The sequence below is a fragment of the Mchenga conophoros genome, linkage group LG3 (genome assembly GCF_057382185.1).
Source record: "Mchenga conophoros isolate Kocher_MC1m ecotype Shallow Benthic linkage group LG3, M_conophoros_male_GT1.1, whole genome shotgun sequence".
NCBI classification, from domain to species: domain Eukaryota; kingdom Metazoa; phylum Chordata; class Actinopteri; order Cichliformes; family Cichlidae; genus Mchenga; species Mchenga conophoros.
Window position 1 is genome coordinate 83,715,036 of NC_140528.1, and position 25,648 is coordinate 83,740,683.

Below are 25,648 nucleotides of genomic sequence, written 5' to 3' on the forward strand. Positions count from 1 at the left end.
CGGATGCACCAGTTGTTCTCACTGAGGCCTCCCCACCAAATTTTAATTTCTCCTTTTCTATTAGAAGTGGTAAGAGAGGTGGTGGGACTGCATCTTTAGCCAACAACACACTCACCACCAAACAAATTTTATTTGATCATTTTACCACTTTTGAATTCCATGCTATTGTTTTCAGCAGCCCTTGTCTGTCAGCCCTGTGACAGATAAAACCCCCAGTTTTATCTGTCACAGTTTATAGACCACCTAAAGACAGCGCTGCTTTTATCAAGGAATTCTCAGAATTTTTAACAAACATACATTCAAAATATAACATGATAATTTTAACCGGTGATTTTAACCTGCACATAGATAATCCTTCTGACCCTGCAACAAAAGAATTCTTAAACATTCTTCACTGTTTGGATTTTACCCAGCACGTCACGCAGCCGACTCACAACAGAGGACACACTCTGGACCTGGTCATCACCCATGGGCTGTCCACCAGCGTGTCCTCTGTTGTTGACTTGGCTGTCTCTGACCACTACTGTGTGTTTTTTAACATCACCGGTTTTATTCAGCGGGAGACCTCGGTGCGAACTGTGAGGAGGCGCTATCTAACCTCTGAAGTGGCTGCAAATTTTACCAGGGTTTTAGACGAATGCCCCCCTGTGATTTTACCTGCATCCTGCGATTTGATTTTTAGTTATTTCAACAGCAAACTGAAGAAAAGCCTTGACTCCGTTGCTCCACTCACCACCAAAAAGATTAACGTAAAAACATGCATCACCCTGGAGAAACGAAGAAGTCAAAAAACTCAAAAGAAATTGCAGGGCAGCAGAAAGGAGATGGAGGAAAAATAAAAATACTATCAACCATCAAATATTTTGCGAGCAACTTAAAGTGTACAATAATACATTAAGGAAGTCAAGAAATTCATACTTCGCCAAAATAATCAGTATTAACAAAAATAATCCCAAGGTCCTCTTTTCCACCATAGATCATTTATTTAACCCTGATTTTAACAGCTCCCAAAGAACCCCCACAGACTCGCTCTGTGAGCAGTTTGCAGACCACTTCAGGGGAAAGATCAGCGCCATCAGATCTGATATTTTATCTAATCGTGATATGATTTTAAATACATCTGAGGGCTCGATTGTACCTGAGGAGACACTGGACAGCTTTGTCCTGGTTAATGCTGAGAACTTTCAGAAGGTTTTCTCCACAGTGAGACCCACCACATGTCTTTTAGATCCAATTCCTTCTTCACTCTTTAAAACACTTTATGGATTTTTTGAGGCTGAGCTTTTATGCATGATGAATTGCTCTCTTCAGTTGGGTGTCTTCCCTGCTGCCTTTAAAACGGCGGTGGTGAGGCCCCTTCTGAAGAAGAGCAATTTGGATTGTAATGATTTTAATAACTACAGACCTGTATCCAACTTACCATTTTTAAGTAAAGTCTTAGAAAAACTTGTTTTTACTCAGATTACTGATTTTCTCAATGATAGACAGATCCTGGAGATATTCCAGTCTGGATTTAGGGTGAACCACAGCACAGAGACGGCTCTCCTAAAGGTTTTAAATGATCTTAGATGTAACTGGGACTCCCAAAAGCTCTCAGTCCTGGTGCTACTGGATCTAAGCGCAGCCTTTGATACAGTAGACCACGCTATTCTTTTAAACAGACTGAAACACATGGTGGGCCTCTCTGGTGCTGTACACAGCTGGTTCACTTCCTATCTCTCTGACAGAACTTTTATGGTGAGTATGGATACATGCTCCTCTAAGATCCATAAAATGACATGTGGTGTGCCTCAAGGGTCGGTTCTAGGCCCTGTACTTTTTAATTTGTATATGCTCCCTCTCGGCGGTGTCATCAGGAGGCATGGAGTGAACTTCCACAGTTACGCTGATGACACGCAGCTGTACATCTCCGTGTCTCCTGATGACACCAGACAAATGGATGCCCTCTTTAACTGTATCTTCGATATAAGATCTTGGATGGCAGAAAACTTTTTACAACTTAACCAGGACAAAACTGAAGTTTTAATTGTCGGTCCTGAGGCTCAGAGAGAGAAACTCTTGTCTAAATTAGAGGCATTTTCACTATGTCCTTCGCTACAAGTGAAAAACCTGGGTGTTATTTTTGACTCTGAGCTTGGTTTTATCCCACATATTAAACATGTAACTAAAATTGGATTTTATCATCTAAAAAATATAGCCAGAGTCCGCCCTATTCTCTCTCGGGCCAACACGGAGATGCTGATGCATGCTTTTATTACCAGTCGCATTGATTACTGTAATGCCCTGCTCTCTGGTCTTCCTAAGAAGAATATTTCAACTTTACAACTCTTGCAAAACTCGGCAGCTCGTGTGCTGACGAAGACCAGAGGGCGGGCCCACATTACACCGGTTTTAGAATCGCTGCACTGGCTCCCCGTGTGTTTCAGGATCGATTTTAAAGTTCTTTTATTGGTTTTTAAATGTCTTAATGGTCTTGGGCCTTCTTATCTCTCAGATCTGCTTTTACCATACGAACCCCCGCGGACCCTGAGGTCCTCTGGTACTGGCCTTTTGATTGTCCCTAAAGTCAGGACACATACTCACGGAGAGGCAGCTTTTCAGTGGTATGGTCCTCGTCTGTGGAACAGCCTGCCGGAGGAGCTCAGGGCCGCAGAGAACGTACATGTTTTTAAGAACAGGCTCAAGACCCACCTTTTTAATTTAGCTTTTACTTAGCGTTTATTTATTTTATGCTTATTTATTCTATCCTGTTATTCTATTATTAATTTAGGATTTACCTAATATTTGTTTGATTTTATTCTTATTCATTTTTTAATCTTCTTATTCTATTTATATTTATATTGTATCCTGTTCTTATTTATTTATCATTTTACCCTGTATATATCGTATTGCGTCATATCTCCAGTGTTTCCTCGGAGGGCGCTCTCTGCACCGGGGCTGTTATTGACCGTGGCTGCTGGTCTCTGGGGTCCTCTCAGCCTGGCTGGGGGGCTCCTTTGCCTCCCTCCTGCTGTGTGCCCAGCCTGGAGGCTGCGGTCTGTGACCGGCTCCCGGTGCAGACGGCTCCCTGTTATAGTGTTTCCTCACTTGGCTCATGCGAGCCCAGCCCAATTTTTACTCTTTAAGTGTGCGCGCGTGTGTATGTGTGTGTGGGTGGGGGGATATATGTGTATTGAGAGTGTGGGGAGTGAGTTGGAGGGTGGGGTGGGCTGCTTTTAACTATGTAAAGCACTTTGTGCTACATTTTCTCTGTATGAAAAGTGCTTTATAAATAAAAATTGATTGATTGATTGATTGACCAAAGCTTTCAGCAGCACATATACAGGCTGCATGAAGGTACATTAAACATCACACATATTGTGATTACACAGCATAATGAAAATTTAACATCCAGCTAAAAGTATTTAAAGAAACGGGTCTTGTTTTGTAGTTTTACCTCTGTAAGCCACCAAAGTGGATTTCAAATCAAATAATCAAGATGCGTTTAAAGTGCAGACTTTCAACTTTAACTCAAGGGGTTTGACCAAAAGTGTTACATTAACTGTTTAGGAAATACAGTCATTTTTATACAAAGTACCCCAATTTCAGAGGTACTTCACAATCCCATCTTGATTGTTTGATTTAAAATCCATTGTGGTGTGGTAAAGAGGCAAAACTACAAACTACAAAATCACCCAACTGTACAGCTACAAAAATTATATTTCCCTGGATCATTTTAAAGCTACTATATTTTCGAGTATTTATTTGTAGAAATTGTTTAAAAATGGGATCATTTCCTGTAGGTTTAAACTATTTTGATAAAGAGCAAAAGTGAAAATCTTACACTGCAATCCATAATGTAAACTATAACTAGATTTATATGTTTTAGAGGCACTAAAACAGAGATATAGCTTAATACATGTCCTAATGCATCAGTCAAAACAAAGTTTATATATTCAACTAAAACTGTCATGAAACGTGGAGTTTTAAAGAAAGGCCACCTCCACGGAACAAGACTCGGCTGTCCATCTGCATCTTAAGGTCAAAGGTCACTCTTTCAAGGATGCCAATGTTCACATTTTGGACAGAGAAGACAGATGGTTTGAAAGAGGAGTGAAAGAAGCCATCTATGTCCACTGTGAACGACCATCTTAGAACAGAGGCGGTGGCTTACAACACCAACTGTCTGCCATCTATAATCGAGTACTGAGATCCCTTCCAAGGCATCTTAACACCCACTCACATCCTGGGCCATCTGACCTCAGGAAATCGCATGATAGGGTGGGTCCATGTTTCGCAATGAGCTCACCTGAAACCTTGGTTGATTGTGACCCACACCCGTTTTCACACCTTGGCTTGTGTGATTAGGTAGAGGATCACCAGGGTGTCCATTGTCCCTCTTTGGGGGAAACTCCCACAGATCTTAAATCTGGGACTCCCCACCAATTGACCCTTAGAACTGAAGAAGCTTCTCGGATGAGAGGTGAAACGTCTTCAAGCAACTTAAAGAAGCCCAGACGCTTTTCTTTCCAAGCTCATTAGACTACGATGATTTGGATGACTGAGAACCTTCACAAACATTTGAGTTTTAAACTTTTTATCAGATATGTTTTTAACACAAACTTTCCAGCTGTTTTCTACAAAAATAAATACAGCAGCATTTTCAGTCACTTCTGCCTCTAGTTCACTTTTAAGCCAATTACAGGTTGTCTTTCAAAAAGAAGCGTGATAACTACTGTACCTGAAATTAAACATGCAAAATCCTTTCCCCATATTTGTAGTTGTTCCCCTGAGTTAGAATGCCTCATTCTCCTCATTATCCATTTTTATCTCTGCTGGAAGTTGTTTAACCTTCCTGCGGCCTGGCTTATTACTTTTCTGACGAAAAAAAAAAAGAAAATCTGCTCTGTGTAGTTGGAGTCGATTAACATATAATGACAATTTGCAGTAAATCACTGAATCTGCATTTAGCTAAATGGATTCTTTTTACAAATTGCTATCAGAATATATTCAGCTCATTCTTTATCGCCTTCCATGCTTTTTATTTTAACGCCAACAATTCAATTTGCCAATTATTTTGAATTCTTCATCCCAAAGCCATAATTTATTCGTAAAACTGTCTGTCACTTCTTACCCGAAGATAGCCACACCTGCAACAGTAGCTCTGATAAACTACCGAGCAAACTCTAAAAACTGTTCGGGTACTTCAGCCAGCCTTCAAAGTGTTTATGCAAAACATGCCATAAGCATTTTCATCTATACTCATAGTCAAAGGAAGATGGGTTTTTCCATCTGCAGTGAAATATATTTAGCAGCCTGCTGTTCTGTGACCTCTACACAAGCTATGTTGAAAGCATAAAGTGGGGAGATCAGCAGTATGACTATAGCAGAGAACAGGCATCACTTGCAACACATATGACAATGAATAAGTCATGTACAGTACACATGAAAGCAGGACCTGGGATAAAGGTGGACTGCAAAGTCGCTTGCAGATGCAGAACATTTCCGACAGCTTACAGCAGCTTAAAATAGCATTCCCGTGTGGGTTTTGCCAGAAGGCTAGCTGAGCCTTCTGGCAAAAAGTCTGATGTCAATGCCAGCCCACACTGACATCAGCTGATCTGTTGGGATTGCAGCTGAGCTTGACTTTGTGCCGTGCCTGAACTAATTTGTCCATTGGTCATGATCTGTCATGGTCCTGAGAAGTGATCAGTTGTCATTTGGACTTCACTATGTGATTTGAAAAGATATTTGACATGCAAATCCCCTCTTTAAAAAGCTTGATGAATGAAGCCAGAGGGAAAGGAGTATCAGGAAGCACTATAAATTAATCTGCAGAAAGTGTTACCTTGATGCCAGCAGAGCGGCATTTACCCACTGCGTCAGGCACAGCGGCACGCGGAGGATCAATCATGGAGATGAGACCCAGGAAGCAGAGCTGCATAGTGGGGAAGTTCGTGTCGTCGCAGTCGAAGGTGAATCCTCGAGGGAACTGAGATGAGGATAGTTTCAAGTGGCAGAAGCCTGGAAGAGGAGAGAGATCAGTGAGGTGATTGTTCATAACAGACTGAAATGAAATCTCAAAGTACACTACAGCTACTGAAAAAACAAGAGAGAAACATATTTTTAACTTTAAAAAGACGCTTGTTTTTTACGACCCCCAGGAAACATATAACAATAAGCAATACTGATTTTTGATGGTGGACTTTACTGTTACTGTTGCTATTTACAGTTAAGCTCGTTAAGGAAATGTGAGTAAGATTTATATATGAAATACACCCTCAGAAAATACATCTGGTTGCAGTGATCCTGTACATTTCCATATGCTTATTCAGATTCAGAAGTCGCAGATTTGCAACACAAATTGAATCGGGCATTTTTATTAATTCATGATACACATCGCTTCCGTCATATCTCTCTCTCTCCAATCGCCCAAAGTGAGATACTTTGGATGAAACACCACACTCAGTCTAAAACGGGAGAAGCACCCGACCCATCATCATCATCACCTAAGGCATAACTGAGACACACTAATTTACACAATTTCAGGAGTTTCACTCTAAAATGGCACCATTCCATATTCCACTGTTGTGACGCCTACTCTAACAAAATGATGATAGCACATAATTATTACCTATGGCACTTTTTAAAAGATGCCAGGTAAGTTTTCTCCTTGGTTGTCAAAATGATGACATTTACAGAGTCAGAATGCCGAACACTTTAGAAACACCGAAAGCTGAACTTCCAGTACTGATTTTTTTTAACCCAAAATGTGCTGCATTTTACTGCTCAATTTTCACCTGATACTCCTTAAAACGCTGCAAACAAATGTTTCTAATATTTTGTGTAACATTGGTTATAAGTGTTTGCTCTGTGTCAGCTCCAATCCAAGGCAAGAGCCAAAAACTTGCAGTGCAAGCATTCTTTACCTTTATGGGGACATTAGGGCAAACTACCCTGTGTACCAAGGCGATTATAAAAAGTAAGTGCTGTGTCCAGCTGCTTCTCCTCTCCACCTATTCCCAAGCAGACTGCTTTTATTTGGTGCCACTAGATAAACGTACCAAGCACCCTTTCTCCCAGTCCACCCAGCTCCAGGTAGGCACTTTGGAAAGCCTCTCTCCACATTTCATCCATAGGCTCCTCCTGGCCTTGTACCATAATGGTGCTGCATCTGTAAAACAATGAATAATAAATTTAGAACTACGGTGCTTACAATAATCAGCGTGCTTGTATTACATAAGCAGGATGAGCTCCAGCTATATGGACAATGTGATATGTGGTGTCAAAAAAGATTTGCGCCTTTAAAGGGATAAGTTGTTTTTTTATCAGCCAACAACAGCTTTACTGTGGCTTTATTCTAAATTCAATATTCATGTCAGCACTGAGTTGGGTTTGTTTTTGCACCACTGTTACATACAAAGTATATGCACACTGGAGGAGCGCTTAATCTTATTATTAGGCAGAGATGTGGACAGCAGGAAGTTATTCACAATCCAAACTTTGACATGTAGTGCCCTCTTTTTTTCTGTGGCTGTACAGCATAAACTGGAGACCCCTGTAGTTCACAACTCTGCTTTGAGGGTTTTGTTTTGTTTTGTTTTGTTTTGTTTGCTTCTTTTAAAAGTAGATACTTTCTCAGCATAAAAGGGAACTGACAGCTCACATGAAAAAAACCCTTAAAACCATGGTAAAACAATACTCTCATACAACAACTCTTATTAACCGTAAAGTGGAGAAAATAACACAAAGAAGTAAACTGACAGTGGCATCCAGGCTTTATTGTGCCTATATGAAAAGAAGGAAATGCAACAAGATTTTGACTTGTCAGAGGCAAACGTTAAAAAATAAAAATAAAAAAATCAATTCCCTTCAACTTGCTACAAGGCATCCACCACACAGTGAAGCAATGCAGAAAGAAAATGAAGCTGCTCAAACAGGATTACAAGAAAACAAAGGACCACAACAAGAGGTGATGTTGCATTACCAACCGCTGGCCAGCTATTACATCACGTTAGACTTCCCATTAGCAGTGCGAATGCAAGCAGAAAGAAGGCTTTGAAAGTATGCAGCTCCCCGGGGACTTTCGTAGTTAGTACTTACCCCCGGGTAGAACTTTTGCTGCAAAAGTAGCTGTTAAAGTGCAATAACTTTTTCCACCCCAAGTCATACTGTTTTTTAAAACAACTATCATCTTTTTTTTTTTAAGGGAAAAAATAAGTTTAATTTTAGTAAAATAAATGTCAACATGATAGAATAAGAAAAAATGTTCTTTCAGGTAAGTTTAACTTCACATTTTTCCCCTGGTCATCTACCGCCCACCTCTAGTGACTCTGCGCCCTGCCGCCTCTAACAGTGGAGCATCCATCAGACTGTTAAACAGTGCCAAAATGAATCCCAATCATGCGGGTGCATAAATGTTAAGTTTTCTTAACCTGTTCCCACTTGTAAATATTATGCATGAATAAAGACAAATTAAAGGATATTGCTGCCATATTTTAAACAAAGCCTATGAAAAAAAGATAAAAACAACCAGTTTTATTATGTTGCTGGATTTTAATCTTTTCCCTGACAGTAACAAAGCAATATATAGAAAATTAACAGCCTGGATAGAGTCTTTTTTTACCGCAACCACAAAGCAACAGGAAACATTAAATGAAAAACGAGTCAAATTTTGTGCTATTTTCCTACTGAGACATATAATCGATCCATTATTGATTAACCAACCTGTCCAGGATTCTTTCGGGAGCTCCCTTCATGACCAGAATATGACCAGCGGGATTGTCCTCCGCTTCATGGATAGAGAGCTAGAAGAAAACGCACAGGAGGAAATGTGAGGACACTGTGGGATTTGCTTTAAAAACAATACACACATGCGGTTCATTGTGGATTGTCTATTGTTAGTCTGATTTTTTATTTATTATTTTTTTTATTTTGTTTTCACTGCTGTCATATTTTCCAACTGGTTAAAAAAAAATCATCTCAAGGTTGAATTGACTGAGTGTACCTTGAAAGTCATATGTATGCCTTATGTTGAAGGGACATTCATTTACCCAATTGCATATATTCCTCTGGTGTAGCACCTTGCATTATCCCTTCCCCCATACCTACAGTAGTTTGTGTGCACACACTCCCTCACACACACACACACACACACATTCCCCAAGGTAATTTGTATCTGAGTCACAACATATCTAATCTCAGAAAACCAGAGCAAAATTGCTTTATTTCCCCTCCCCTAACACAGACGTGCCTATTCTAAGTCAGGGAACAGGTGCACAAGATGCATGCGGGAAGTACTTTGTTTGCTTCAACACTGCTGCTGTGCAATTCATATGCTGGTTCGAATCTCCACACAAGCTGGGAAAGACTGGGTGTGGAAAAGCGAAGCGAACACACATCTCTGTGCGTTAATTGTTACACTTCCCCTGAGCAAGGTGTTAATGCTCTGCGTGATGGCTTCATATAGTTCAGTATTAACTTTTGGCTCTGTTGGTGTTGACTGTTAGAGGACGGAGTGAAGCATGTGGATTAACGTAAGACCTTTCACAACTGCCTCTCTACTACAGATACTGGATGGGAAATGTTTGTTCAATTTTATTAAAAAAATAGCTTCTCCTCAATTTTTTTTAATCCACTTTGGTGAAAAAATAATATTACAGAGCATGCTTGTCTTTGCTCAGTCTCATAAGAAGCTACCTCTGCAAATGTTTGATATTGTCTAGCATGATGGCAAATTTTAATTAGTGATGTACATCCAGGTCTTCTCACCTGTTCTTCTCCCGGCATGTTAGGCCTTTTTATTCAGGCACTGTTTATAAGCAGGTTACCAACCCATTTACAATTCAATAGCATATTCAACATACAATAGATTTACAAATGGGATTTCTGTGCATTGAAAGGCAACAGCAGAGCACTTTCTTAGTATCCCAGCCAAGCCAGTTCATAATCCTGATGTATCTTTCTAACATAAATAAAACACATTGCTTTAATGCTGCAACCGTTTTTCCTGTTACCAACAATGCTGCATTTGTGGCTTGTTGGGCAGCTTCCAAGTATGAATGCGTGCAGCAGTGCGAATTTTAAGCAGGGTGTCTCTGGTAAAAGAGCAGACATGTTCAGGCTGCCTTCCCTCAGTAGGAAAAGGTTAAAAAATGAATATGCATGATTTAGTTCTGGCATATAAGGAAAAAATTCTGTTTTTTTCCTCTCATGGACGTCTTGGCAATCTGTGTGAAAAACTCACCACAGCTCTGACAGAACTGTGAAAGATCATTTAAAGTAAATAGAGGAATAACCTCTTAATTGAAATGAATGAATAAATAAAATGAATACATTAAAAATAAAACCACTGGAACTGCAACCCAAAAGATCTGGACCCATACTGACATTTTAAAGACTTTGTCCTTGTCTTTCACTAAGTTTCATGACATTATTTGTTTTTGTGTAGTCTTGCTCACACTGATTCTAGAATCTAGAAATCTAGATTGTTAAAACATTGTAAAAATTGATTTTAATACAAAAATTGACAGAAAAGCAGTCAGTTTTATGTGATAACATATGTTAGTGCAGCTTTCATAAACATAAAATTGGTCAAGATTAGAAATAAATACCTCCTCTGGCTAGTGAGCAACAATATCTATTTACATAACAGTTACTCTATTACATTTTTAGGTTGCTTAATATATGTATATATACAAAAACCCAGAATGCACAGTAATAAATTTCAGCCTTGTGTTAATTTTCTCATCAGTTCAAGCCCAAAGCCATGACGTGACACTAGTCTCATGCAATACCTGATATTTGTTGGTGGAGTTGAATGGGATCTCTGCCACTTTGGGGTTTGCAGCTCTCATGTCACGAACACTCCCACAGCACACTTCGATGGATTTCAACAGAGCTGACTCTGATGCGTCCCCCGCTGTCTCCCTCTGGGGAAACACACACAGGAGCACATTAGCACAGTCACTAACATATGCATATTAGGAAATGAGTGTTGTCTGTCTCATTGCCTGTGTTTATCGTACTGCAGTGGAGGGAAGCTTTGGGATTATGTGTTATTTAATTGATTAAAACACTAGCTGAGATACCTGAGAGGACTTCCTTTACATCCATTATGTTTCTTATTAATTATGCAGGTAGTGGAGTATGATCTGAATTACCAATGCTGGCCACAATATTGTTGTCTAAGTTAATAACTTCATGTTAAAGAAGTCAATGTTTTCCCCTTTTTAAAAAATCTACAAGATGAGGAAGAGTTTTATTAAAACAGCCCAGTTTCTTCAGGAAAAATATAGCTAATTAGTTGGGTACATTCATTCATTCATTTCATTCATTTATTTATTCATTTTCAGGCACAACAAATACCTATATTGAACATAAAATACACAAAACAAAAAACAAAACTTGCCTGAAAAAGGAGTGGGACGAAGAAAACTTATTAAATCCCACCCCTATACTCACTCATCAACAAAAAAAAACAATAAACTTCCCGCAGCTACGCCCATCATTGCATACAGACCCATCAACAGCCCCGAGCAGATACAAGCATCTAAGCGGCAGCTCGCAACCAACAATTAGAGCCTTCATAACTGAATACAGAATATATAAATTATAAATTGCATTACCACAGGTAACAGGCAGTAATAACTACAAGTAACAGACACACATACATATACATACATATATATCTACACACACAAGTACATATATGTACATACATACGCACACTTTATTTTTTATTTTTTATTTTGGAATCCATACCAGCAATGGTAAGAGGACAGACATTACAGAGCACACTAAAAACCCATCATTGAGTATACTGTGACCAGACCAACTGTTTGTAGAGAAATTTAAATCTATGAATATTTTTGCATTGTTTCAATTGTAAACTCAGACTGTTCCAGATTTTTACACCACATACAGACACACAAAAAACCTTTACGGGTTGTTCGAGTTCTGGGTAATTTGAATTCTCCAAATCCTCTAACATTATAAACCTTTTCTCGAATTTCAAATCTAGTTTGTAAATTTGCCGGTAAAAGTTTAGTAAAAGCTTTATACAAAATTATGGATGTATTGTAATTAACCAGATCCTGGAATTTAAGTAACTTTGCCTGAAGAAAGAATTTGTGAGTATGATCTAGATAACCAGCCTTGTGAATAATACGCAGTGCTCGTTTCTGTACTGTGACTAATGGATTAGTTGTATTTTTATATGTATTTCCCCACACTTCCACACAATATGTAAGATATGGAAGAACCAGGGTACAGTACAGAGTACGAAGTGCATCTTTATCAAGGAATTGTTTCACTTTGTTCAAAACTGCGAGGCTTCTGGAAATTTTGGTTTTTATGTGTCTGACGTGGGGTTTCCATGAAATTTTGTTATCAATTATAACTCCCAAAAATTTGTTTTCACTCACATTATCAATTGGTACACCTTCAATGATAATTGGTAATTCTATATTATATTTTAAATTACCAAAAAACATTGCTTTAGTTTTATTTATATTTAATGATAATTTATTTATGTCCATCCATTTTTTTATTAATTTTAGCTCCCTGTTTACAGTCATTACAAGATCAGTATAATCATCGCTACTGAAAAATATGTTGGTGTCATCTGCGAACAGTATGAGTTTAAGTACTTGAGAAACATCAAAAATATCATTTATGTATACATTGAAAAGTTTTGGTCCCAACACTGACCCTTGGGAACACCACATGTAATACCAAGTTTCTCTGAATGGTAATGCCCTATGCTAACATATTGTTCCCGACCTGTTAGGTAACTTTTTAACCAGTTACCAGCTTTCCCTCGAATACCATATCTTTCCAATTTATCCAGTAAAATTGAGTGATTGATTGTGTCGAAGGCCTTTTTGAGGTCAACAAAAATACCAACTGCATATTTATTTTTATCCAGTGTATCAGTAATTTCTTCTACTGCCTCAATTATCGCCATTGAAGTGGTTCTTTGCGTTCTGAAACCATACTGACCAACATTTATTATTTGATGTTTTTCAAGGAATTTTTCTAATCTTGAATTAAAAAGTTTTTCTAGAATTTTTGAGAATTGAGGCAGTAGAGAAATAGGCCTATAATTGGTAAAACTGTGTTTGTCATTACTTTTATATAGTGGTATTACTTTCGCAATTTTCATTTTTTTTGGAAAACAACCGGACTGAAATGATAAATTACAGATATATGTTAAGGGACTAGCAATATTCAGAATAACCTGTTTAACTACAGACATATTTATGTCATGATAATCCATTGAAGACTTACTTTTACATTTTAATGTGATATTTATTACTTCTTGCTCATTTGTAGCTGAGAGGAACAGTGAAAAGGGATTTGATTTTATATTACTGATATTTTCATTTTCATGACACGGGATGTCCGCTGCTAGTTCAGGGCCAACATTTATGAAGAATTTATTGAACCCATCGACAATATTACTCATGTTGTGATTTTCACCATTTGCATCAGTAAAATATTCAGGATATGATGTTCCAGAAGATCCTTGTTTAATTAAGTTGTTTAACACATCCCAAGTTCCTTTTATGTTGTTTTTATTTTCATATAATCTTCTTCTATAATAAAGTTGTTTGCTCGTTCTTATAATATCAGTCAATTTATTTCTATATGCTTTATATCTTTGTTCCACTTCTTTTGTTTTTACTTTGATGAACTGTTTATACAGATTGTTTTTCTTTTTGCAAGCATTAATAATTCCTTTTGTGAGCCAAGGACTTTTTATCTTTTTTTTTCTTTGTCATGTGTTCGTTTACAGGACAATGTTTATTGTACCACATAGTAAAAATATCTAGAAAATTATCATAAGCCTTGTCCACATCTGACTCTTCATACACCGAACTCCAATCTTGTTGTGCTAAATCGAAATTGAAGGCATGAATTGCTTCTTCATTTATTGTTCGCTTTGCTATCATGATCTTGGTATCTATTTTTTTTAAATCACAGTCACACAAAGTAAAAACTGGTAAGTGGTCAGTTATATCACAGACAAGCAGACCACTATTAATTTGGAAATCCATGACATTAGTAAAAATGTTGTCAATAATAGTGGCGCTATGTGAAGTTATTCTGCTTGGCTTTGTTATTGTTGGATATAGTGATAAGCTGTACATTGTGTCAGTAAAGTCATCAATGGCTTTTAACCTTGTTGGATTTAGCAAATCAATGTTAAAATCACCACAGATAAATAGTAATTTTTGGTTCACCGAAGCAAACGTTTTTTCTATCCATTCATTAAAAGTGTCAATACTTGAACTGGGTGTCCGATATATACAACTTATTATAACATTTCTCTTTTTTTCATTCATAATCTCAATAGTCAAACATTCCAAAATTCCATCAATAGCCATAGACATAGTTGTTACAACATTATAGTTTATAGAGTTATGAACATATATAGCAACCCCGCCGCCCGCCTTATTTAATCTATTCATGTATTTTAAATCATATCCATTCAAACAAAAATCTATTCCTTTATCGACATTGAACCAAGTTTCAGTGATGGCTATAACACTAAAGGGGCGAGAAAAATTGTTGCAAATAGTCCTTAATGAAATCAAAATTAGAGTACATACTTCTGCTGTTAAAGTGAATTAATGAGAGCTTCCCGTCTAGGTTAATTTCTTTTTCATATTGTTCCTGAGTGAAATAATTACAATTTTTAACAAAAGAAGAGAGAAAGTTACTTTCAGAATCTATTTCTGGATCTATTATATTATGCTCCTTATATTCACAATCTAATATATTCACAAATAAAATTGACCATGAAATAGTAGGTGGACTTCTTATAACTGATATAAGCGATCATCTTCCTGTTTTTGCAATTTTTCAAAATTATTTTGGGATTAAAACTAAACAAAAGAATCAAACATTTGATATGATACGACATAGAACAACAAGAGCCATTGCTGCCCTCCAGGTGGACTTAAAGGAACACAATTGGAATGAGGTTTTTGCAAATGAAGATTCAAATAGTGCGTATGATGCATTCTTATCAACTGTAATTTCACTATATGAAAAACATTGTCCTTTAATGAAAATCACTAGAAAGCATCACAGATCAAATAAGCCATGGATCACAAAGGGGATAGAAGATGCATGTAAAAAGAAAAATAATCTATATAAGAGATTCATAAAACAGAGGACAAAAGATGCTGAAATAAAGTACAAGTTATATAAAAATAGATTAGTAAATATTATAAGAACAAGTAAGAAAGAATATTACCACAAATTATTGGAGCAAAGTAGAAGTAACACACAAGAAACATGGAGGATATTAAACAGTCTAATCAAAAAGGGCTCAAAAAATAAGAATTATCCAGATTATTTTAAAAAAGATAAAGATATTGTGCTTGATAAAACTAAAGACATTGCAAATGAATTTAATGATTTCTTTGTAAATGTTGGCTTTAATTTAGCAAAAGAAATTCCAGAGTCAAGAAATAATAACGACCTAAATAAACATATTACTCAGAATGTGTCCTCCATGTTTATTGGTGCTGTAACTCATAGAGAAATAATTAACATTGTGAAGACATTTAAAAATAAAAAGTCCACTGACTGTTTTGGTATTGACATGATATTAGTTAAAAGTATTATAGAATATATAGTGCAACCTTTCGCATACATTTGTAATCTGTCCTTTCAAACTGGTGTGTTTCCCTCACAAATGAAAATAGCAAAAGTTATTCCAATCCATAAAAACGGAGAGAGATGTCAGTTTACCAATTATAGGCCAATATCACTACTCCCACAGTTCTCAAAAATTTTAGAAAAGTTATTTGTTAATAGACTTGATAAATATATTGAGAAGCATAATCTCCTAAGTGATAACCAATATGGCTTTAGAGTGAAAAGGTCCACTTCAATGGCAGTGATGGAACTTGTTGAAGGGATATCTAATGCTATAGATAATAAGGAATATACTGTTGGTGTTTTTATAGACTTAAAAAAGGCGTTTGATACAATTGATCATTCTATATTAATGAATAAACTAGAGAGATATGGCATAAGAGGGATAGCATACAAGTGGATGAAAAGTTACCTGGATGAAAGATATCAATATGTCGAATTCAATAATGTAAAATCTAAGCAGTTGAAGGTAACTTGTGGTGTTCCTCAGGGCTCTGTGCTGGGCCCTAAATTATTTATATTATATATAAATGATATATGTAGTGTTTCCAAACTGTTAAAATGTGTATTGTTTGCTGATGATACCACTCTGTACTGCTCAGGTAAAAACTTAGAACAGCTTCTGACTACAGCGGAAAAGGAGTTAAATATATTAAAAAACTGGTTTGATGTAAATAAGTTATCATTAAATATAAAGAAAACAAAATTGATTATTTTTGGCACTAGACCAATGAAAAATGTATCTAAAATAAGGGTTAATGGAATTGAAATTGAAAGAGTGTACGAAAATAAATTTCTTGGAGTGATAATTGATGATAAGCTGAGTTGGAAGTCTCATATAAACCACGTGAAAACAAAAATGTCAAAAACCATTGCTATTCTCTATAAAACAAAGCATGTCCTGAACAAAAAAACATTATACACACTTTATTGTACTCTGTTGCTTCCATATATGACTTACTGTCTGGAGATATGGGGTAATGCATATAAAACGAACACTCTTCCTATTTTCAAGTTACAAAAAAGAGCTATAAGAATTATAAACCAATCAAACTATATAGAACCAACTAACATTTTGTTTATTAATCTGAATACCCTGAAATTTTATGATTTAGTTGAATATAAAATGGCACAGATAATGTATAAAGCACAAAATAACTTGCTTTGCCCCAGTACTCAGAAGCTGTTCAAAGTCAGAGAGAGTCAATATGACTTAAGGGGAACAGATTTCTTTAAAAAAAACAAGATAAGGACAAATATAAAGCAGAGATGTGTTTCTGTTAGAGGAGTTAACCTGTGGAATAGTTATGACAGTGATTTAAAAAGGTGTAGTTCATTTTCCTTGTTTAAAAATATGTTTAAAAATAGAGTATTAGAAAAATATATAAATCAAGAATGAAAAGAGCAAAAAGGAGAAAGAAAAAAAAAAAACAAAAAAACAACCTCTTGATTCTTTTGCTTTGATGTAGTTACTTATCTAAGGTGGAAAGTTTTTTTTTTCTTTGTTTTTTTTTTTTGTTTGTTTGTTTGTTTGTTTGGTTTTTGCTTTGTTTTATTATTTTCTTCAAGCCCTGTGTACAGGAGCTGCATACAAAAAGATATTTTGTGAAAAGGGTTGGCGTAATAAGCAAATGCTTCAGCCAATACCTTTTGATTAGCCTTGTCTCATGCTTTCTTTCTTTATGGTAGATTTTTGTTCTGTTTTCACTGTTTGTTTGTTTGTTTTTTCACTGTTTTCACTGAGATTTGAATTTGAATGCTAATCAATAAAATCAAATCAAATCAAATCAAAAAAAACAAAAGAATCCAGGTCACGGCACCAATTATTAAATTGTGTTCTTTTGAATTCTTTTGGCGACAGAGAAAGACTTCTGACTCAGAGTGGTCAAAGCTCAAAAAATCATTTTATTTTTACATTTCCGGAAACGGAGAACTGCAGCCATGAGCACGTACCCCAGTACTAAAAGCATTGCCAGGCAAAATACGCATACATAGTTCTGCTATAGGTCACACACAGACACACACAGTTTCCATCAAAACAACTCCTTCTGCTCTGACTAATGTGTGTGTGTGTTACTTAGTTCTGCTTTTTCTGTCTGGTTTCCTGTATTTTATTAATATGCCTCTGCAGCTCTGCACTAAACTTCCTGTTTCTTAACCTCCCCTTACTAAAGCCTCTGTTGCTAGGCGACCTGTCACCCTCTGACCTAGTTCTTTCTCACATCTGGGCTTGGTTTATAAAGGCCTCTCTTATTAAAATACATAAAACAATCTAATCAGAAAATAAGCACTAAGAATATATATTTATCTTGTAACATTGTTTAAGTTAATGAACAATTGTGTTGAAAACTGAGATTACAATATCAATCAAGATAATTATAATTATGGTTTTTGCTGTAATTAAACAGTCATGCGGAAATGTGGCAACCACAGAACTTTAGAGGCCTTTTGTTCAATTATGTGTGGACTGTTTCTTTAGTCTCATACACAAATTGTTCTCAGTGTCTATGAGACTGATGAAATATCCATGTGTGCTGAAAGAGACTGTGCTGGTCTGACCCCCTCAACCGAGGTATTGTGGGTAATGAAAGAGCAGATAGGTTGGCTAAAGCAGCTGTTAAAAAAGTAGACATAGATGTGCAGATACCATTGTTGAAATCTGAGGGAAAAGAATAGTTTGGACACAAAGTAAGAATTTCTGGAGAATGGCATGGGATAATGGAACAAAAGGGAGAATTGGGGTACAAAACACACTAGAAGTTAAGAGGAGTAGTGGGTTAAATAGGCAGCAGGAGAATACAAACAGGTCATTGCTTTTGTCATGTAATCAATATATTCTTAGCGTTTATTTTCTGATCATATTTTTTTATGTACTTTAATAATGAAGGTTTGCAAAGCAAGGCCACTTTTGACTCATAAACTAAGTGCTCACCCAGACTGAAAAACAGGAAGTTAGTGTAGAGCTATACAAGCATATTAATAAATACAGGAAGCCAGACAGAAAAGAGGAACTTGTACCATATAAGGAGTTGTCGAAACTGTGTGATGTGTAAAGTACCAAAATAACACCTACCATATTTCCGCAACTATAGGGCGCACATAAAAGCCTTAGATTTTCTTTAAAAAGTGCGGCGCGCCTATAGTGCAGTGCGCCCTGTGTGTTGTAAGGAGGACGTAGTAGAGAACACCATGAGAACGCTAAAGGGTGAAGTGTGGGCGTTGATCGTATATACCGGGACAATCGCACATACCTGTATAAAAGGACAGGTATGTGCATTATGTGGAACATCGTTGTTTTAACAACCCTGAAAATGGCAAAGAGACATGCTTATGAAGCACAGTTTAAACTGAAGGCCATCAGCTACGCGGAGGAACATGGAAATTGAGCAGCCGCGAGAGAATTTAAGATCGATGAATGAATCGATGGTTCGCAAGTGGAGGAAGCTGGAAAACAAGCTCCGACAGGTCAAGAAGACGCAGCTGAGTTTCTGCTGACATAAGGCGAGGTGGCCCGAGTTGGAGGAAAGACTCGAGCGGTGGATCATCGAGCAAAGAACGAGTGGGAGAAGCGTTTCGACGGTCACCATTCGACTAAAAGCAGTTTCGCTAGCAGAAGAAATGAAAATTGAACATTTCCGTCTTGGTGCTTTCGTTTTATGAAACGGTGCCATTTTTCCATCCGGACCAGGACTACGGTAGCGCAGCAACTTCCAGTGGATTATAATGAAAAGCTGGCCATCTTCCGCTCCTACTGCAGCAAACACATCGCCGACAAACACATCCAGCCCAGCCACATCACTAACATGGACGAGGTGCCGCTCACTTTCGACATCCCGGTGAGTCACACTGTAGAGAAGAAGGGGACCAGCACGGTAGCGATACGCACAACGGGGTATGAAAAGTCTTCTTTCACTGTTGTGCTTGGCTGGCATGCTAATGGACAGAAACTGCTGCCTATGGTGATTTTTAAGAGAAAGACTTTGCCTAAAGAGAAGTTTCCAGCAGGAATCATCATTAAGGCAAATGAAAAGGGCTGGATGGATGAGGAAATGATGAAAGACTGGCTGAGGGAGGTGTATGTAAGGAGACCAGGTGGTTTTTTTCCACGCATCACCATCGCTGTTGATCTGTGACTCTATGCGTGCCCATCTCACAGCCGATGTGAAAAAACAAGTGAAACAAATGAACTGTGAGCGTGCTGTCATTCCGGGAGGCCTGACTAAGGAACTCCAACCGCTGGACATCGGTGTGAACCGGCCGTTCAAAGTAAGGCTGCGAACGGCATGGGAGCGATGGATGACCGATGGAGACCACAGTTTCACTAAGAGTGGAAGGCAGCGCTGGGCGAGTTACGCCACAATTTGCGAATGGATTGTAGATGCTTGGGCTAACATGTCTGCTGGCACTGTTGTTCGGGCTTTCGCAAAAGCCGGCATCATTTCCGAGGAGCCGCACGGCACAGAAAGTGACTCTGACGGTGAAGAAAGTGAACCTGGAATGTTTGATGGAGATTTAGCGCAGCTGTTCAATTCAGACACAGAGGATGAGGACTTCGATGGGTTTGATTGATGACAATTACCGGTAATAAAAATGTGAGTACCAAACTCAGTTTTGCTCCCGCTTCATTTTTAAATACGCATACTTGTATGTTTGTATGCTGATGATGATGACGATTACCGGTAATAAAAATGTGAGTACCAAACTCAGTTTTGCTCCCGCTTTATTTTTAAACACGCATAATTGTATGCGCCCTATAATCAGGTGCACCTTATGAGTGTGTTAAATACAGTAATGGCACACATAACTGAGACTGCACCTTTTAGTACGGTGCGTCTTATGGTCGTGAAAATACGGTATATGAGACATATTTTTAGATTCTAATGTTAGAGATCCTGCAACTGCCGTTGGGCTGTGTAGGGCTCTCTCTTCCAGAGGATGATTGAATAAAAAGAATTATAAATGTTTTGACCACTATGAGTCAGGTTTTCTCTGTTCTATCATGGGGATCAAAGAATCGGGTTTTAATATTTGGTGTTTCCCGCCCGGTTCCCTTTGCAACAGAGAGAACAAATGTGGCCGAAGGTTGGATCTGATATGAGGCGAACAGGAGACCGGTCTAAAAAGATTTAAAAGTAGGCACAAACCTGTTCAAAGAAAAAGCAAATTTGTGCATATTGGATGAATTCTAAATTATCTGTTCGCTGAGTTGACGATCTTAACTATTAAATTGGCTCAGTAGTGGTAGAACTAAATTCTTTAGAATAAAGTAAAGCTTTGAGGTAATGATAATGAAACTTTAAGAATGACAGTACTGAGTTAAAGGTAATATGGTATTTCATGGTAAAAGAGAAAAAGAAACAATGTGTGTTTAAGAGAATATAGGACAATATGGAATTGGTCATTGGTTTGTCCCTATTGAGTATAAAGCCGGGCTTGGACATCAATAAAATTGCTTGTGTGGTTTTGTGTGGTGTTTTCAAAGAGATTAAATTGTTTAGAACGGGGCGGGGATCCCTAAGAAGTGCATTTGCTCAGAAGGTTACGCTTCAACTCTGTGCCCGGACGCGGGTCAGAGTCCTCCGGGGGAGGGTTAGTTCGGTTAGCCACCGCGAAAACTGGGGGCATTCGTTAATAGCTAGTGGTCACAGGACCCTTTCTTGTCGTCCGGGATGATTTAATGCACTTGTTTGACTGAGAGAAATCGGGTTTCGGGCGTTGAACCTTGACTTATACGTTGGTTGACGCTTTTAAATTGACTTAGAGTTTTAGAAATCGGGCCACAGTCCGGGACTGATACTGGCAAATTGGTCATAAAGAAGGTCAGACCCTAGTGGTGGACGCTTCATAAAGTAGGTCAGACTCTGGTGAAAGACGCTGCCGTAGAGCGGGTCAGATTCGGTGGCGCTGTCACTTGGTGTTCGCTCGCTCTGTGGTAGAGTATGACTTCCTGTTCCTGCTCAAACAGTGGTGTTTCTGAGTAGCTTATTTGCTTAGCAATTTAATTAACAACTTTTAAATACATTCTTCTTTCATAGTATAATCTTCACGTGCTTCATCCGAAGCACACTTTCTGTGTACTCACAACCTAATTTATAGCCAAAGTATTCACTCACTGTCTCTGTACTGTCTCGCTAGCTTAGCTTAGCTCGTAGCCGACTCGTTAGCACCATGGCTACTTCACCTGTCCCTCCTGCACTTTCTTGCTCATTGTGTCAGATGTTTAGTTACTCCTCGGCCTCCTTTAGCAGTAATGATATCTGTAACAAATGTAGCATATTTGCAGCGCTGGAGGCCAGGATTACTGAATTGGAGACTCGGCTTCGCACCCTTCATTCACCCGTAGCTAGCCAGGCCCCTGTAGCTGGTGCAGCCGAAGATAGCGTAGGCCCCGCTAGCTGTTCCCCGGCAGACCCCAAGCAGCTGGGGAAAGAGGGCGGTTGGGTCACGGTGAGGAGGAGGCATAGTCCTAAACAGAAGCCCCAGGTACACCACCAACCCGTTCATGTGTCTAACCGTTTTTCCCCACTCGGCGACACACCCGCCGGGGGTCAAACTCTGGTAATTGGCGATTCTGTTCTCAGACATGTGAAGCTAGAGACACCGGCAACCATAGTCAATTGTCTTCCAGGGGCCAAAGTAGGCGACATTGAAGGAAATTTAAAACTGCTGGCTAAGGGTAAACGTAAATTCAGTAAAGTCATAATTCACGTCGGCAGTAATGACACCCGGTTACGCCAATTGGAGGTCACTAAAATCAATATTGAATCGGTGTGCAACTTTGCTAAAACAATGTCGGACTCTGTAGTTTTCTCTGGTCCCCTCCCCAATCAGACCAGGAGTGACATGTTTAGCCGCATGTTCTCTTTAAATTGCTGGCTGTCTGAGTGTTGTCCCAGAAACGGTGTGGGCTTCATAGATAATTGGCAAACCTTCTGGAGGAAACCTGGTCTTGTTAGGAGAGACGGCATCCATCCCACTTTGGATGGAGCAGCTCTCATTTCTAGAAATATGGACAAATTTATTAAACCCCCCAAAATATGACTATCCAGAGTTGGGACCAGGAAGCAGAGTTGCAGTCTTACACGCTTCTCTGCAGCTTCTCTCCTCCTGCTGCCCCCCCAAAAACCCATCTCCATAGAGACTGTGTCAGCTTCCAAAAAGACAAAAAACAAACTAAAAACCAGCAACAAACAACTTAAACATAAACAATCACGAAGAAAGAACAATACAGTATCCACATCTGAACCAAAGAGTAAATGTGGATTATTAAATATTAGGTCTCTCTCCTCCAAGTCTCTGTTAGTACATGACTTAATAATTGATCAACAAATCGATTTACTCTGCCTTACAGAAACCTGGTTGCAGCAGGATGATTATGTTAGTTTAAATGAATCAACACCCCCGAGTCATTCTAACTACCAGAAATCTCGAAGCACAGGCCGAGGGGGCGGTGTGGCAGCAATTTTTCACACCAGCCTATTAATTAATGAAAGACCAAGACAGACTTTTAATTCATTTGAAAGCCTGATGCTTAACATTGTCCACCCCAGCTGTAAAACTCAGAAACTCTTACTTGTTATCATCTATCGTCCACCTGGGCCTTACACAGAGTTTCTGTCTGATTTCTCAGACTTTATATCTAATTTAGTTCTGAGCTCAGATAAAATAATTATTGTGGGTGATTTTAACATCCATGTAGATGCTAAAAATGACAGCCTCAACATGGCATTTAATCTGTTATTAGACTCAATTGGTTTCTCTCAAAATGTAAAAGAACCCACCCACCACTTTAATCACACTCTAGATCTTGTTTTAACATATGGCATAGAAACTGAACATTTAACAGTGTTTCCTGAAAACCCTCTCCTGTCTGATCATTTCCTGATAACATTTACATTTACAATAATTGATTACACAACGGTGAAGAGTAGACTTTATCAAAGTAGATGTCTTTCTGAAAGTGCTGTAACTAAGTTTAAGAATATAATCCACCCACTGTTATCATCTCCAATGCCCTGTACCAACACAGAGCAGAGCAGCTATCTGAACGCTACCGCAACAGAGGTCGATTATCTTGTTAATAATTTCACCTCCTCACTACGTACGACTCTGGATACTGTAGCTCCTGTGAAAACTAAGGTCTCTAATCAGAAGTACCTGACTCCGTGGTATAATTCTCAAACACGTACCCTAAAGCAGATGACTCGTAATCTGGAGAGGAAATGGCGTGTCACAAATCTAGAGGATCATCAGCCTGGAGAAATAGTTTGCTGCTTTATAAGAAAGCCCTCCGCAAAGCCAGAACATCTTACTATTCATCACTGATTGAAGAAAATAAGAACAACCCCAGGTTTCTCTTCAGCACTGTAGCCAGGCTGACAAAAAGTCAGAGCTGTTTTGAGCCAACCATCCCTTTAACGCTAACTAGTAATGACTTCATGAACTTCTTCACAAATAAAATTTTTATCATTAGAGAAAAAAATTACCAATAATCATCCCACAGATGTAATATAATCTACAGCTACTCTTAGTACCATTGATGGTTAGACTCTTTTTCTCCAATTGATCTTTCTGAGTTAACTTCAATAATTACTTCCTCCAAACCATCAACGTGTCTTTTAGACCCCATTCCTACAAAACTGCTCAAAGAAGTCCTGCCATTAATTAATTCTTCGATCTTAAATATGATCAACCTATCTCTAATGATCGGCTATGTACCACAGGCCTTAAAGCTAGCTGTAGTTAAACCTTTACTCAAAAAGCCATCTCTAGATCCAGCAGTCTTAGCTAATTATAGGCCAATCTCCAACCTTCCTTTCATATCAAACATCCTTGAAAGAGTAGTTGTCAAACAGCTAACAGATCATCTGCAGAGGAATGGTTTATTTGAAGAGTTTCAGTCAGGTTTCAGAGCTCATCACAGCACAGAAACAGATTTAGTGAAGGTTACAAATGATCTTCTTATGGCCTCTGACAGTGGACTCATCTCTGTGCTTGTCCTGCTAGACCTTAGCGCAGCATTCGATACTGTTGACCATAATATCCTATTAGAGCGATTAGAACATGCTGTAGGTATTACAGCTACTGCGCTGCAGTGGTTTGCATCATGTCTATCTAATAGACTCCAATTTGTGCATGTAAATGGAGAGTCCTCTTCACACACTGAGGTTAATTATGGAGTTCCACAGGGTTCAGTGCTAGGACCAATTCTGTTTACATTATACATGCTTCCCTTAGGCAGTATCATTAGAAGACATAGCATACATTTTCACTGCTATGCTGATGACACCCAGCTCTATCTGTCCATGAAGCCAGATAACACACACCAATTAGTTAAACTGCAGGAATGTCTTAAAGACATAAAGACCTGGATGGCTGCTAACTTTCTGCTTCTTAATTCAGATCAAACTGAGGTTATTGTACTCGGCCCTGAAAATCTTAGAAATATGGTATCTAAGCAGATTCTTACTCTGGATGGCATTACCTTGGCCTCCAGTAACGCTGTGAGGAACCTTGGAGTCATTGTTGACCAGGACATGTCCTTCAACGCACATATTAAACAAATATGTAAGACTGCGTTCTTCCATTTGTGCAACATCTCTAAAATTAGAAATATCCTGTCTCAGAGTGATGCTGAAAAACTAGTTCATGCATTTATTACTTCCAGGCTGGACGACTGTAATTCATTATTATCAGGATGTCCTAAAAACTCCCTGAAAAGCCTTCAGCTGATCCAAAATGCTGCAGCAAGAGTGCTGACAGGGACTAGAAAGAGAGAGCATATTTCTCCTTTATTCCCTTCATTGGCTTTCTGTTAAATCCAGAATCCAAAATCCTGCTCCTCACATTCAAGGTCTTAAATAATCAGGCCCCATCTTATCTTAATGACCTTGTAGTACCATATCACCCTATTAGAGCACTTCGCTCTCACACTGCAGGTCTACTTGTTGTTCCTAGAGTATTTAAAAGTAGAATGGGAGGCAGAGCCTTCAGTTTT

At 38.3% G+C, this 25,648-nt stretch overlaps 1 protein-coding gene and 1 long non-coding RNA gene across 2 annotated transcripts in view; one reads left to right on the forward strand and one right to left on the reverse strand.

The window, feature by feature from the left end:
• LOC146581170 (protein NLRC3-like) overlaps positions 1 to 25,648 on the forward strand; it is a 222,158-nt gene that overhangs the window by 23,577 nt on the left and 172,933 nt on the right. The window lies entirely within an intron of this gene.
• On the reverse strand, positions 7,043 to 10,911 carry LOC146581172 (uncharacterized). The gene is made up of 3 exons (XR_014891311.1): positions 10,776 to 10,911; positions 8,707 to 8,786; positions 7,043 to 7,153 (listed from the first exon to the last, which is right to left on the reverse strand). It is a non-coding gene; the product is annotated as an uncharacterized LOC146581172 (long non-coding RNA).